We start from the raw sequence: 15,428 nt of genomic DNA, 5'->3' as shown, positions 1-15,428 counted from the left end.
CCTAACAAATAGTAAAATAAACTCTATGACAAATTTCAGCAAAAAGGGCCGGAATTCATCTGTTCAGAGACTTTCTGGGCTCCTGCATAGTCTGGAAACCATCTGGAAAGTTCTGTTTTGCTTTGTGAAGGGATGTGAAAAGTGGCTGATGATACTGGTTATCTTAGAAGAGGGGTGTGCGTCTCTGTTGTAAGGACAAAGGAGAAATGCTGCAGCTAAGGAAATGGTGCCATATGGCAAATCTGAGCTGATTTTCAGGTTATATATAACTAAAGCAGTGCTCCAACCAATGAGGAGAGAGCAGCCCACGTGTTTACCAGCAGCAGGCCATATTAGCAGAAGTCAGCGGGATAAGCTGAGATCTTAGATGAGCCATCATCTTCCAGAAACTGGCTGTTATTGACAGAGACTCACCTCATCATCACTTCCGAGATAATAAGTCTAGACTTGACTGAAGGTACAAGGGCCCTTCTCCATCCTTCTGAGGGCACAAGATCCTTCCCGGTACACCAAGACTCATCTTGGGAAGGAGAAAGACGTAGGTTCAGCTCTGAATACTTGAACGTTAACCTAACAGCAACCACTATGAACTGAAAGGAAAAGATTTTTTAATAAAGAAGACACTAAAGGGCACCTGGGTGGTGCAGTTAGTTCAGCCTCTGACTCTTGGTTTTGGCTCAGGTCATGATCTCAACGAGATTGAGATTGAGATTGAGATTCTCCCTCGCCCTGTCCCTCCTGCTTGTGCGCGCTCTCTCTCTCTCTCTATCTCAAATAAATAAATAAATCTCTAAAAGAAATGAGAGAAAACACTGAGAAAGTGTTTATTGACAAAGTTAAGTTCCTCAATGATCCAGTAGAAAAGGGAGCTTATAAGGAAGAAGATGTGGTAATAAAGAAATATTAGAAGTGAGCGAGTGACTGAAAGACAGTAAAATTTATTCTGTTTGATTTTTCACACTTCTAAGTAGTCCTGAGAAACTCTGCCCTCCCGCTACAAAATACTTTATTGGAGGGCTTGGAAATCAAGATAAGTAAATAAAAGTACAATAATTCTACCTCCCAGTAATAAACATTATCAATATTTTTTTTTCAGGATAAATAGTGTGATGATAAATAGGGATTGTATATATGTCATTAAGCTCTATATACAGTTTTGTATCTTGCACATGTTATGACTGCAGAACTAGGTCAAATTTTTAAAATAATTGTCAATAGTTTTATGATAGCCAATAGTCTGGAGAGACCTTGATTGATTTGACCATTCTAATATGCGACCACTAATTTATTTACTCCTACCATTATAAACAATGCTGCAATGACTTGATGCATAGATCATTTCCACATATTTGACTATATTTCGCTTTAATTATTCAAGCTGAAACCATTGAATGAAAGGATGTGATTTTGTTTTCATCTTTTGTTAGGTTTAGCAATGTATTTCCTGGAAGTCTGTGGATTTTTCCTGTCGGCAGCAGCCCCCTGAGCAAGCACCTTTTCCAAGGCACCCTTGTAGTAGGCGGCATTTTCAAATCCGAAAAAACTTGATAAAAGAAAGATAGGATCTAATTTTTGTTTTAGTTTGTACTTTTGGTTTGATATTGAAGTTGAGTATTTTTTTAAGATTTCATTTATTTATTTGAGAGAGAAAGCATGAGCAGGGGGAAGGGGTAAAGAGAGAGAGGGAGAAACAGGCTCCCCACTGATCAGGGAGCCCAAGGGGGACTTGGTCTCAGGACCTCGGGATCATGACTTGAGCTGGATGTGGATACTTAACAGACTGAGCCACCCAGGTACCCCTGAAGTTGAGTATTTTTATTATGTTTATTAGCAACTTGAGATACATGAAAACTTCTTTCTACATTTTTGGGGTATTTCCTTTTTTATTTGAACAACTTCATTGTAAAAGCATATTAAATGCCACACTTGTTGCCTATATTTTTTACCTTTTCTTTTTCAGTTTTTGAGACTCCCATTTTTGTCTTCATGTGGTCAAATTTTATCCATTGCCTTATGCTCAGAAAATCTTTGTTCTAAAATAACATACAAAAATGGTTTTTGCTTTTTTTTGATTCTACGTTTTCTTTTTCACATATATATGAAACATACAACATTTCACAGATAGCATTTTAATCTACCTACTAATTTTTCTTGACATACTGGGATTTTTACTTTCTTCTATATGGTTAATTATTTGTCCTAGCAGCATTTATTTCCTTAAAATCTAATAATCTGAAATGATTTCTTTATCAGACAGTGATCTTATGAGCGGTTCCCATGCCTTTTATTCTACTCTAATGATCCATCTGATGATTTTTGTTCTAGAAAGGGATCATTTTAATAATTATAGTTTTCTAAAGTACATCCATATCTTATATCGTTCTTCTTTTTCAAAACTTTCTTGGGTACTTATGTCACTTTATTACTCTACATTGTCAAATTTCAGAAGAAAAAACAAATATTGGGATTTCCATTGAAAAAATAATCTGGGACAATTTTGAAATTATCTAAATTACCAATGTAAGACCATGTTTTGCCTCTCCATTTACTCAATTCTCCTTTTGTTTCCATCAATAAAACTTTTAAGTTTTATTAGTTCTTGCATAAATATTTTTAAAATTTATTCTAGTTATATAATATTTTTGGCAACTATTTAATATTTAAGAATTTTAAAATAAATTTTTAATGGATACATCTGGTATATAGGAAATACTTTAAAAATGTACTTGACTTTATATGCCCGACTTTTAGAAATCTTATCAGTGCTAAGGATTTTAAGCAGTTTTTAAAGATTCTACTCTGCATTTTTTAAATGTTTAAAATGTTTTAAAATGTTTCCTCTATAATCAATATTAGTTTTCTTGTTCTATAATTGATGCAAGACTTCTACTAGTTGAATTAATGAATTGGTTGAATTAATTAGTACTTATAACAAGATCATTGAAGCTAAAGTGTATGTTAGTCATTAAAAATTTGACTTCATGTGACATATATAATAAAAAAGACAGCAGTTTCCTATTGCAAACAAACAAACATTATAGTCTTGTAATATGGTAATTATTTCATTGAATTTCAAGTAAATTCACAGAGGAGAGCTTCTTGCAAACAAACTAGTCATGCTTCAGTATTCTGATGACAAGATACAGAATAAATAAAAGTCTGCTCGGAAGGATCTTCACCCCAACGTCCCTCATGTTTATATGGTTTAGCGTCTTCCAAGTAACCATATCTAAATCTTTTCTAGCTCTTCTTGTCTATATTATGAAATGTAATAGCAAGCTCTAGTGCTTTATACTCTGAAACACTGGGATGTGAAAGCCAAAGTATATTAATCTCTGAAAGACTCAACTCTCAAAAATTGTGTGGCCTCTGGTTTTTCCTTTAATTTTAGTCAAGGCTGAATTAAAGAACTTGAAATCAGAATTTTTCACAAAATTATGTAATTAGCAAATACTCATAATTTTACATTTCTGCTTTATATTTTATTTTATTCTGTTCCATATAGATTGACTAGAATCTCCCAAACAAGCTTAAGTAATGTGAACAACAAATAATGTGAAAAACAGTGTTTTTCTTTAAAAAAAAAAACATGAAAATCTTTGCATTATTACCCATTCTATTTATTTATTTACTTATTTATTTAGATTTATTTATTTATTCATGATAGACACACAGAGAGAGAGAGGCAGAGACACAGGCAGACGGAGAAGCAGGCTCCATGCCGGGAGCCCGATGGGACTCGATCCTGGGACTCCAGGATCGCGCCCTGGGCCAAAGGCAGGAGCTAAACCGCTGGGCAACCCAGGGATCCCCTATTACCTATTTTAAAGGGAAATCATCCACATTCCATTATTAGGATGTTGACTGGCAGGTCTTTTTTTTTTTTTTTTTGAAATTTTTGATTTGTGGTTCCTAAATGATTTCTTTTATTGTAGTAAGAAAATATTCACTGGTTCCTGATCTATCTTTTACAGGCTTTGAATTTTATCAAATGCAATTTGCCATCCCTTGAGATTATTGTTTTCCTCAACCTCTTAAAGGAATTTAAAAAAAATTTTTTTTTAAAGATTTGTTTATTTATTTTTGAGAGAGAAAGATGGAGTACACACACACACAAGCAGGGGAAGGAGCAGAGGGAGAAAAACTCAAGCAGACTCCTTACTGAGACTGGAGTCCAATGTGGGGCTCAATCTCACAATCTCGAGATCATGACCTGAGCCGAAACAAAAGTCAGACACTTAACCAACTGAGCCAACCAGGTACCCCTAAAATGTATTTTTTAAACACAAAACATCTTCACATTTTTACGATAAATTCTCTGGGGTTATGGTAGACAATATATTAAATTTTTGTCACACAAAGGAGTGTGGACTGGCACTGGTAATGTTGAATGGACACTTAGAATCAGAGAAGTTGCAGAACAGCCGCCATCACCTTGACTCTCTTATCCTACCTGGGTATGATACAGCAGGACACATCAATGGAGGATCTCCACTGCTGGTTCCTTTACCAATTTACAGGGGGTGTGGGGGCAGTTAGAAGGGATAGAACATGCTCAGTGGCCTATGCAACAGAGGGACCTTGCAGGTGAGGGTAGGAGGCTCTGTAAGAAAAGGAGAGCCTTTGGAGCCCAGCCTTGGGAATTAACCAGAGGGTCCCTGATCTTTCACTGAAACACCCACACTTGCTAAGCTGGCTTCTTGCTAAACTACTGAAAGGTGAGGAAGGGCATTCCAGAGCCAACCAAGTCTTTTTTTTTTTTTTTAAGATTTTATTTATTTATTCATGAAAGACACACAGAGAGAGAGAGAGAGAGACGGAGAGACAGAGACACAGGTAGAGGGAGAAGCAGGCTCCATGCGGGGAGCCCAATGCGACCTCGACCTCGATCCCCAGACTCCAGGATCACACCCTGAGCCGAAGGCAGGCGCCAAACTGCTAAGCCACCCAGGGATCCCTCGAGTCAACCAAGTCTTAATGTACCTCAGTCCCCCTTCAACTTGCTAGTTTATTTTAGTATTTTTGCATATTTGCTCATATACACATCTACAATATATACGCAGGCCTATTTCTTTAAAAAAAAAAAGATTTTACTTATTTATTCATGAGTGACACAGAGAGAGAGAGAGGCAGAGACACAGGCACAGGGAGAAGCAGGCTTCCTGTGGGGAGCTGATGCAGGACTCCATCCCAGGACTGCGGGATCACTATCTGAGCCGAAGGCAGACACTCAACCAACTGAGCCACCCAGGTTCCCCCAGGCTTATTTCTATATTTATCTATTTACCTATCATCTCTGCTTATCTATCTACCTCAGCTCTGTCACTTTACTCAACATAGTTTATGTCCTTAACATTTAGTGTCTCATTGCAAAACAAAACTATAATCTCCTATTTCATGAGGTGGAGGTAGTGGTGATACAGTAGTTGGCACAGTGTCTGACACATAATATGCTCAGTAAACATTAGTTTTATTATCAGTATTATTCTTGTGTTCCCTTCATTTTCAATTTTTTTATTTATATATTTGATTACATTTGATTTTATTTACATATTTGATGATATACAGTATATGACTATTTGTGGACTGTGCATAATAGCCTTACAAAATGGCCCCTTGTCCATTTTATGTTCTGTGTCTTGGATTCTTTATCATTAACTCCTATTTTGTTTGATATTTTGTGTATATCATCTTGTTCATGCTTTTTCTGTCACTTTTTAGGTTATTTTTTTTTCGTAAATCACTTCAAGTATTTTCATATTTTAACCTGTTTATTAGTTGCTGTCATAAGTGATATATTAGGACTTATTTCTGTAATCTTGTTTTTTATGCTTCCTTAATATTTTGTCTTATTCTCTGCTTCATATGGACTAGATATTAATTTTGTTTTTCTGAATACCTTACTTTTAATTTTATTAGTAATTTTCTTTAACTTAAAGACAAGTAACATAAGTGTTTCTGTGCCTACTTTTGTTGTCTCACCTGAATATCATCTCAAAAGTATGGCCATTGACCCAGAAGTATTTTGATAAGGAATTGGATTTTACTGAAGAACATGTTACACTGCAACCATAAGAAACAACATTTTAAAAAATTCTGCTTGAATGACTTTCTTTCCACAGGACTCCTATCTTTGAAAGTCTTCCAGTCATGATCATCTTTTCTCTCTATTTTCTTCCTTGAACCTGGTCAGGTTACATATGCTACTTATGTACTCTCTCTCCTACAATGTGTTTGGATTAGGCTCAAGTCTTGGGATTCTGCGAGTATAGAAAAAATAATTCACACAGTTCAATAGCTGTGTTCATTTATTGATCATTATGTATGCTTTTTGTGCATGGGGTTGAGATGGAGTGGGAAGATTCAGGGAACCTCACCACACATGTTCGAGCCTATGTTATCAAATTTAACAAAAATTATACTTGATTCTTTGCTTATATGAGATGAGGAATTAATCTGCTTCTTTTCCTTCTTCAATTCCTTTTCAGTATTTTCCACCTTTATTCTGAGATTAAACCCAGACTGCTGTTATTATTGGAATTTGTATTTTCTTCATGTTCCCTTTTGAGAAACAGTTACACACACACACACACACACACACACACACACACACACACATACCCCACACACAAATCTTCCTTGACTTACAATGGAGTAACACCCAAAAAACCCATCATAAATGGAAAAGTTCACAGGTTGAAAATGCATTTATTACATTTAACCTACTGACCATTATAGGTTAGCCTAGCCTACCTTTTTTTTTTTTTAAGATTTTATTTATTTATTCATGAGAGACACAGAGAGAAGCAGAGACGTAGACAAAGGGAGAAGCAGACTCCTCTCGGTGAGCCCGATGCGGGACTTGGTTCCTGGACTGGGATCACTCCCTGGGCCAAAGGCAGACGCTCAACTGCTGGGCCACCCAGGCATCCCTAGCCTACCTTAAACATGCCCATAAGAGTTATATTTAGCTTACAGTTGGGCAAAATCATCTAACACAAAGCCTATTTTAAAATTAAGTGTTGAATATCTCATGCAATTTATTGAACACTGTACTGAATGAGAGAAACAGAATGACTGTACAGCTACAGAATGATTGTATATGTGTGGGTTTTTCACCCTTGTGATAGTGTGGCTGACTGGGAGCTATGCCACCCACTACCTTGCATCATGAAAGAGAGACATCCTGCATATTGCCAGCCCAAGAAAGGGTCTACATTAACAATTCCAAGTATGGTTTCTACTGAATGGGGATTATTTTCACACCATCGGAAGTCAAAGGATAGTAAGTTGAGGACTATATATATTATGTATTTATATTATAAAATAATCATTTTGACCGCATGTATTCTTGAGAGCTTGTTTGGAGATTCTAACTGGGGAACACAGGTATTCATGTACACTTGATGGAAGAAAGGTTCTTCTCCATGGAGGAAGGTCACCCTCTTCCACTGAGGGCACAATTTCAGGAGGGACACACAGGGAGTGATGAGAGCAGGAGAGAGAGCACCCTGCTAGCTAGCCAGATCAGCCAAATCAACCTTGGCAATCAATCAGTGACGGATATCACAGCCAGAGCACGCTCATATTCATAGACCTCATGCATTCTTAAACTTTTGCTTCTTTTAAACATTTTTAGGTGTTGACAGTTTAATTCAATATCTGTACCAAAGATAATAATGTGAAATTTAAGACAAACAATGAGCTTTTGGCATATATTTAGTTTGTAGTGAATTATATCAATAAGACACATGCTTAGATAGATTTTATGTATTGAGATATAAATGGTTACAGTGAAGGATTAGGTTGAGGCTAGAGTTAAATATCCTAGAAAAAGAAGTTTGTGGTCATTTTTCACAAAACAACCTGGTGCATATCCCAACAGTATTATGTTTACAAAGCCATGAGTTATGATTGCTTTGGATCCACTAGAAGAAATATGCTGGAAATGCAGGTTCCCTCTACCTGGCCTGGTGCCCATCGCCCTGTGAGGTTGGTGGGCTCAGCATTCCATTGCACATTATATAAAGGGAAGAATTACCAATGGACTTCAGTTAGAATTCTGGCAGCATCCCTCATGAATGGTGAATAGCAGAATTTGTTTAGAACTTGTCTCTTCATTCTTAATTTATTTAAAACTTTCCAGAATACTACTTCTTTGAATTTGGTATTTTCTACATAATGCTGTCTGGACAGATATGTGGTTAGTTCAAATGCTAACTACGTGTGGGCATTAGCCCTTCTCTCATCAAAAGTTTATGTAGGCAGCATTTGCTGCAATAGTACTGCATAGAAAAACATCTCAGTCTCAGTTGATTGCAAGAACAAACACTTTTTTTTCCCTCACTCACAGTTCTGTGAGTTGGCTATGGCTGTTCTGTTGGGTTAGGTCTACTTGATAGGCTTTCTCATCCATAGCACTAAAATTAAAGTGCTTCTATCCAGAGTGCACTATTATTATATGGAGACCTGAAGTGCAAGAAGACTCGTTGAACCTTTGAGTGCTTCTTAGAGCCCTCCTTTGGACCTGGCACAGTATTCATTCCCCCCAATTCCCACTGTTCATAGTAAATCACGTGGTCAAATGGCTTATCCAATCACTGGTGGGGATCAATAGTATTTATGTTCCATGATGGGGAGAAAAAAATATTTGTTGAATAATAATATAATCTACCACAATCCATAGTCTTGGTCTCAAATATTGATGTACTTTCCTTCTGCTTTCAAAATAAGCTCATACCCTTCTTGAGGAGAACACTCTAAAACACACTGGGTTTGAAGTCTAGGATCTTGTCATATGAGCCTCTACAGAAAGTCCAGATATGGTTCCTCTTGAACTACACCCCCATGGCCTAAGAGAAAAATTATAGCTATCCTCTTTTGAGTACACACACATGCACACACATATACACTCACAAACACACATGCACACACACACACACACACCCACACACACACACCATATAAAGATAAAACGAGACCTGGAAGAAAGCAATACATAATTTCATTGGGAAAGGTGGAAAAGGGGAGGTACAGGCTAGTTGCTGGTCGATAACAAGTCTGAATTCTCTCTGTAAACATGCTTCATAAGAAACAACCTCAGAGGGATGCCCAGGTGGTTCAGTGGTTGAGCATCTGCCTTTGGCTCAGGGCCTGGTCCGGGAATTCTAGGATCAAGTCCCACATCAGGCTCCCCATGAGGGGCCTGCTTCTCACTCTGCCTATGTCTCTGCTGTCTCTCGGTGTCTCTCATGAATAAATAAATAAAATCTTAAAAAAAAAAGAAGCAGCCTCAGATCTCAGTGGCTTATGACCACCAACATTTGTTTCTCACACATTGGTCTGCAGGTCAGCTGTGTCTAGGTAGTGAGGCAAGGTCACAAGTGTCCCCCATCTTCTTACTTACAGCCAGGATGGAAGAGCAGCTTTCTGCTGGGACATGTTGCTTCATCAAGGTGGGCAGGGGTGTAAGAGGATTAGGGGAGAGATACTGTCATAACCTCCCATATTTCATTAGCTAAGTCATGTGTTCAAGCCCAGCATTAATATTATACTCATTCTGTGGCAGGAGGAGGGAGAGGGAATATTTGCTGAACAATAATAGAACCTACAAATAATGAGATATATTTTAGGTAATTTTTCCTTTTCCAAAGGAGCCCATTTAAGTAATTTTTCTTAACACTGGAAGATCCCAGGGAGCCGTTTAATGTTCTTCATGTAAATTATTTTTGTAAGCACAAGATTAAGTGATACTTACCCATTGAATAAACGTAAAGGAAAAGAGCATAGTGGTATATAAATTCCACTTTGTACGGAAAGCTGAATAACACACAGTTCAACAGAGAATTGGGAATCAGTTCGAATTACCAATAAAAAAAGGGCAAGAGACAGAATGATACAGATGCATTTCACATAAATTCAAATAAATTCAATAAGGTAATCTGTAATTCTTTTCTTATCTGTGCTGCCTTAATGAAAAAGTAGATAATTCCCAGGGCACTAGACTAGGTTTATTTGAGAGGCCAATGTTGGATGCACACAGAAGAATTAGAGCAGAAAGAATTCATGAAGTTACAAAAAAGATTGATCCCATGGTTAGGGAAGTTATATGTCTGCCTCAGAATAGTCTGTCTTTCTCTATAAAGTTGTCACAATATTTCCGAGTAACCAAGTACTGAGGCTAATATCAGAATGTCAACATGGTTAAAACTGTCCATTAATCAGGCAGGGCTTGTGATAAATCTCCAAGAGCCTTAGAAAAAAGCAGAATGTAAAGAGATAAAACAAGCTTATTTTTCCATCTCTTCGAAGGATGGAAACTTGGATAGGCCTTGCCCAAACATGACTACATGGCTGTGAGAGTCCTATTCTTTGGCATTACATATTATAGCATCACATCATTGCATCCAAAACTCAAATGCTCAGCCCCTGTGAATATATGGGGGCTACCACCATGTCACAAAAATCAGACTTTACATGCTTTGTGGGTTGGTTCATTCTACTTTTTTAAGACCAATTTTCCTTTGGCATTTCTCAGTCCAGCTCATAGCCACTTCAATGGATAAAAAGATACTTTCAAATCAAGCAAGACATCATAATGCTAAAGAAATCACACATCTGGCTAAGTCTTTCTAGAAAAATCACTGATAAGTATCAAACTAGATGAAAAATTTGTAAAACCTAAACTGAAGTAATAGGTGAGGAAAGAAGTTTAAATTCATTGTTTGGAAAACTAGATATTATAATTTGCATGTTCCTCCATTGATTTTACCAAGTCCCGGCTTTAATTAAAAAACAAAAAAAAATTAGCTTTCATCAAGGAATAATATTTGTAGTCCTTCTGGTACTGAATGGTCGGGCAGTGTAGAGAACACATCTTCCACAAAGATGCCTGAATTAGACATGCTATATGCAGATAAGTCAAGGAAAGCAAAAATAAGAATGAGGAAGTTGTTTGCCAAAAATAAAAGACATCCTTTATTTCTCATTTAACATGCTTACTAAAAAAATAAATAAATAAATAAAATAACATGCTTACTTAGCAGCTAATATGTACAAAGTACTGTACAGTATATATGCATATATACATACATACACATATATATTATATAGGCCCAAGAGAACACTCAAATAAGTCAAACATGGAATCTTGTCTCAGGAGATCACATTTCTGAAGTGGAGACTAAACATTCACTCACACACATGCACACACACACACACACACACACACCTGTAATACAAGGTAGAAACTATGAGCATTCAGAAAAAAGTAATCAGTAATTTAAAGCACAAGAATCAGGAAAATGATGCTCCCCAGTCGAAATGAAATCTGGAATGCCAAAAGGTATTAATGCAATATCCTGAAAATGTCGGGAAAAAGTTAACTTTTAATGAAAGGTCATCACAGATGAGAAAAGGAAAAGAACATTGCTAGCAACCATAAGATAGAAAAAATTCAAGCAGGAGGGAAAATGTTGGCAAGCATAGAGAAAGAGGTTATTTCAATTACTCAAGTATGCAAATGTTAAATTAATGATTTTTGCACACTGGCAGAAATTAATGAAATTACCAGTCCCTGACACTCTTTATATTAGGGTCCTTAAGATAATTGCAAATGTGATTAGAAACACTATAAGTTAATAGAATTTTTTGGAAGAGAAAAGGAAATCAGTCCAAGAATGGATGAAATATGAATACACACCTTTTATGTATATATATATACATTAAAATAAATACACACAAATTAATATAAGTATATTTAAAATAATATAAGTGGATACTCACTTAGGACAGTTTTAGAAATGGGTGATCTTGGGTGATCTTACTACTTATAGATTAGCTGTTTTTACCTTTGAAATCTGGAATTTACTAGTACAATTTATCCAGCACAATTTATAATTGCTTCAAAGAACACAGAATACAACATGGCGGATAATCCTGGTTTTCTAAGAGTCAGCCCCACTTATGTGACTTCTATAAGGAAATAACCTGTCACATAAATAAGGGGGAAACAAATGATATAATATTATAGTGTGATAATTAAGTTTTAGGTATTATTCCACATGATATTTCCTTTGTATTCCATTCTATTAGAAGGATATGGATGAAGGTCAAACACTGAACAGCCTAACATATCCAAAGGCAGCTTCATTTTCTTTATTTTTACCTTCTTAGAATAAATAGCTCAGTGTTGTGATTATTTACTTTAATTCTTTCTTAAAGAGAGGTTTTGCCTGTCTGAAGAAGTACTTGTCTGGCTGCACACCAAAGTATTTAAATGTAGAACTTCCATTATTCTTGTATTACATAGAATCATAATTCTACTTATGACTATTATTTGGGATTTACTTTTTGTAAGAGATTGGATTTGGGGAAGAACTGTAAACTTATTTATAATATTAAAATCTGTGAATTTTTAACTTTATTTTCACCAGTAAATATGGCTTGTGTTATTTCAATGTTGAGGTCAGAATTGAATCCATTTTGTAAATATTTCATGGGTGCTTGAAAAGAAGATGAGTTCTTTCTCTGGGTAGGGACATAGGAAACAAAGTTTGTTAATTAGATTATACCAATCTTCTGCTTCTTATTTATATTTGCTGTTTAAACATTAGCAATTTAGGGGATCTCTGGGTGGCTCAGCGGTTTAGTGCCTGCCTTTGGCCCAGGGCATGATCCTGGAGTCCTGGGATCGAGCCCCACGTCCGGCTCCCTGCATAGAGCCTGCTTCTCCCTTTGCCTGTGTCTCTGCCTCTCTCTCTCTCTCTCTCTCTCTCTCTCTTTCTCTCTGTGCCTCTCATGAATAAATAAATAAAATCTTAAAAAAAAACATTAGCGATTTAGGTTTGGTCTAAGTTCTTCCCATAAATTCCACCTCCCTACATTCTGTCATGGTTAATTATATGGATTAGGAGGCAGGCTGACTGTTTAAAATCCTGGTTCCACTCTTACCAGCTGTGTCACCTTGGTCATATTAATGTCTCTATTAAGATCTCCACTTATGAAATGAAAATAATGGTCCTCTATATCTTAAGAACAGCTTTAGATGAAAAGATATGGAGAAACACATAGCAATTGACAGTGTCTGGCACATAAAATGGCCCATAAACATTATTTTAATTATTATTGGTATTATTATTGGTATTTTGGTATTACTAATTTATTATTATTGGTATTTTTATTGGTATTATTATCATCATGCTCAGTTCATTTCTTATACTTTGAAAATTTGTTAATTTTCTTTTCCCTTTTACAGGTATGTACTTGCAGAGAGATGGAAAGATTGGCCTTTCATCAAACTGATCAGAATGCTTTCAGCGTGTCGGCCAGTGATTCAAAAACAGGCATTTTTTTGACTAAGCTACCAGACGAATAGATCTAGACAGAGATCCTCTCTCTTGCTGCATTAAAACCACCAGGACAGGGGTGCTTAGGTGGTTCAGTCGGATAAATGTCGGACTCTTGATTTTGGCTCAGGTCATGATCTCAGTCAGGGGCATGAGATCCAGCCCCACACCAGACTCCAAGCTCAGCATGGAGCCCGCTAAAGAGTCTCTCTCTCCTTCTCCTTCTCCCACTCTCCCAACACCTCCCCACTGTCTCTCCCTCTTGAAAAAGACAACCCCCCCCCCCCCCCGGGAAACTTTAAAAATCATTCCTGCTCTGATTTCTGATTTGCTAGATAGACTGTCGGAGACAAGCATGTAAATAGCAGAAAGAGCAAAGGCAGTGTCCCTATTGAGAGGCAGGTCTGGGAGAGACAGAATGGCCTCAGCCTAGCCACAGGTAGCAAACTTTCCTGAGCTGGCGCACATCCATCCATCCAGATGCTGTGGGTAGAAACCAGGCCTAAGAATGGAATCCCCTATAGGAGGAAGAGGAAGAAAGGGCAGGCCCAGAAAATTAAATAAAAATTGGAATGGGCATAAGTCAGACAATGGGTGGCATGGTTTCTCTGTTCCAGCTAAGCCCAGACTTTAATGGGAAAGATACATCTCCCACCTAAGTAGTTACATTACCTCTTGGAGAGCCTCTGGAACCATCGAGGTGAGAGAATTCGTTTTTTTTTTTTAATTTATTTATTCATGAGAGGGGGGAGAGAGAGAGAGAGAGAGAGAGAGAGAGAGAATGAGACAGGCAGAGACACAGGCAGAGGGAGAAGCAGGCTCTATGCAGGGACCCTGATGCGGGACTTGATCCTGGGCCCGGGGATCACACCCTGGGCTGAAGGCATGTGCTAAACCGCTGAGCTACCCAGGCATCCCAAGGTGAGAGAATTAGTTAAGAAAAAAGATGGTGATGGTGCAGGGAAAGCCTCACAGAGAATCCATGTGGCAACTCTAAGGGATGAATAGATATCCACCATCGAGGAACAAGGAGTGGATACAGAGAAAGATACAAAGAAATACAAAGGAAGGTGCAAGGAAAAAAGACAAAACTGGAATGAGCTAAAATCAGCAGAGGAATGAAAAACTCAATTTTAAATAGTATAAATAAATCTCATAGGTTAGTAAACAAGCCAGATGTTTGCATTCCAGCCATTTAAACATGGGCTATTTCCCCTCCATGTGCCTCCATTTACTCACTTGTTAACCAGGCATCACATGGCATCCACATGCCAGAGGTGAGGGAATCAGGTGAACATAAACCACTTAGTCCATGGTAAGCAAGCCAAGAAGATTAGGTTTTATTACCTTACTATATTTGCAGTGGTTTTTGGTTCATTGTCCTTGTTGCTTCATCTTTAATATCTTTAAATTAGAGGATACAAAATGAGCAAGTAACTTCTTGAATGATAATACACAGTGCTACTGGAGGGTCGAGTGAAAAGCACACCAGTGTCGCTGGAGGGCAAGCAACTATTTAGGGAAAAGAAATCAAAAACACAAATGAAGAGCCTGAAAACTTAATGTTTTCCCACTTTAACTCAGTAATTCTCCTTCTGGGCATCTACCCTAAGTAAATATTCTGAAATCTGTAGAAAAATATTTATGCCTAAAATTTCATTACAGTATCATTTATGATAGAAAAAAAAACACAGGCCTGGGAAGATTTCAATAAGGCAACTATTAAAAATAATGTTTTCCAAGCATTTACAACTCCATAGAAAATGTATATGAATAAACGAAGAGAGAACACAACACCTGTGTACATTATAATCACAACCCCACATTTGTTTATGTATCTGCATAAAAAAAATCAAATTGCATAAGAATGTTAATGGCTACTTCGAGCGGTGGGATTATGTGTAAATTTTCCCTTTTACTTTGTTATATTTTTGAATTTTCCAAAATCAAAATTTATTAGCTCTATTCTAATAATATTCTTCATGCAGAGACTGGGTGATTCTGAGCCTAAGGCAGTTGAGGCACACAGGCTCTCTCGGTAGAGATGTGTGCTGGGAAACATTTGAGGCTCCCCCCATCTCT

The sequence above is a fragment of the Vulpes lagopus genome, chromosome 4, assembly GCF_018345385.1.
Source record: "Vulpes lagopus strain Blue_001 chromosome 4, ASM1834538v1, whole genome shotgun sequence".
In the NCBI taxonomy this organism is placed as follows: Eukaryota; Metazoa; Chordata; class Mammalia; order Carnivora; family Canidae; genus Vulpes; species Vulpes lagopus.
The sequence above is the reverse complement of the archived record's forward strand: the minus strand, read 5'-3'. Positions refer to the sequence as shown.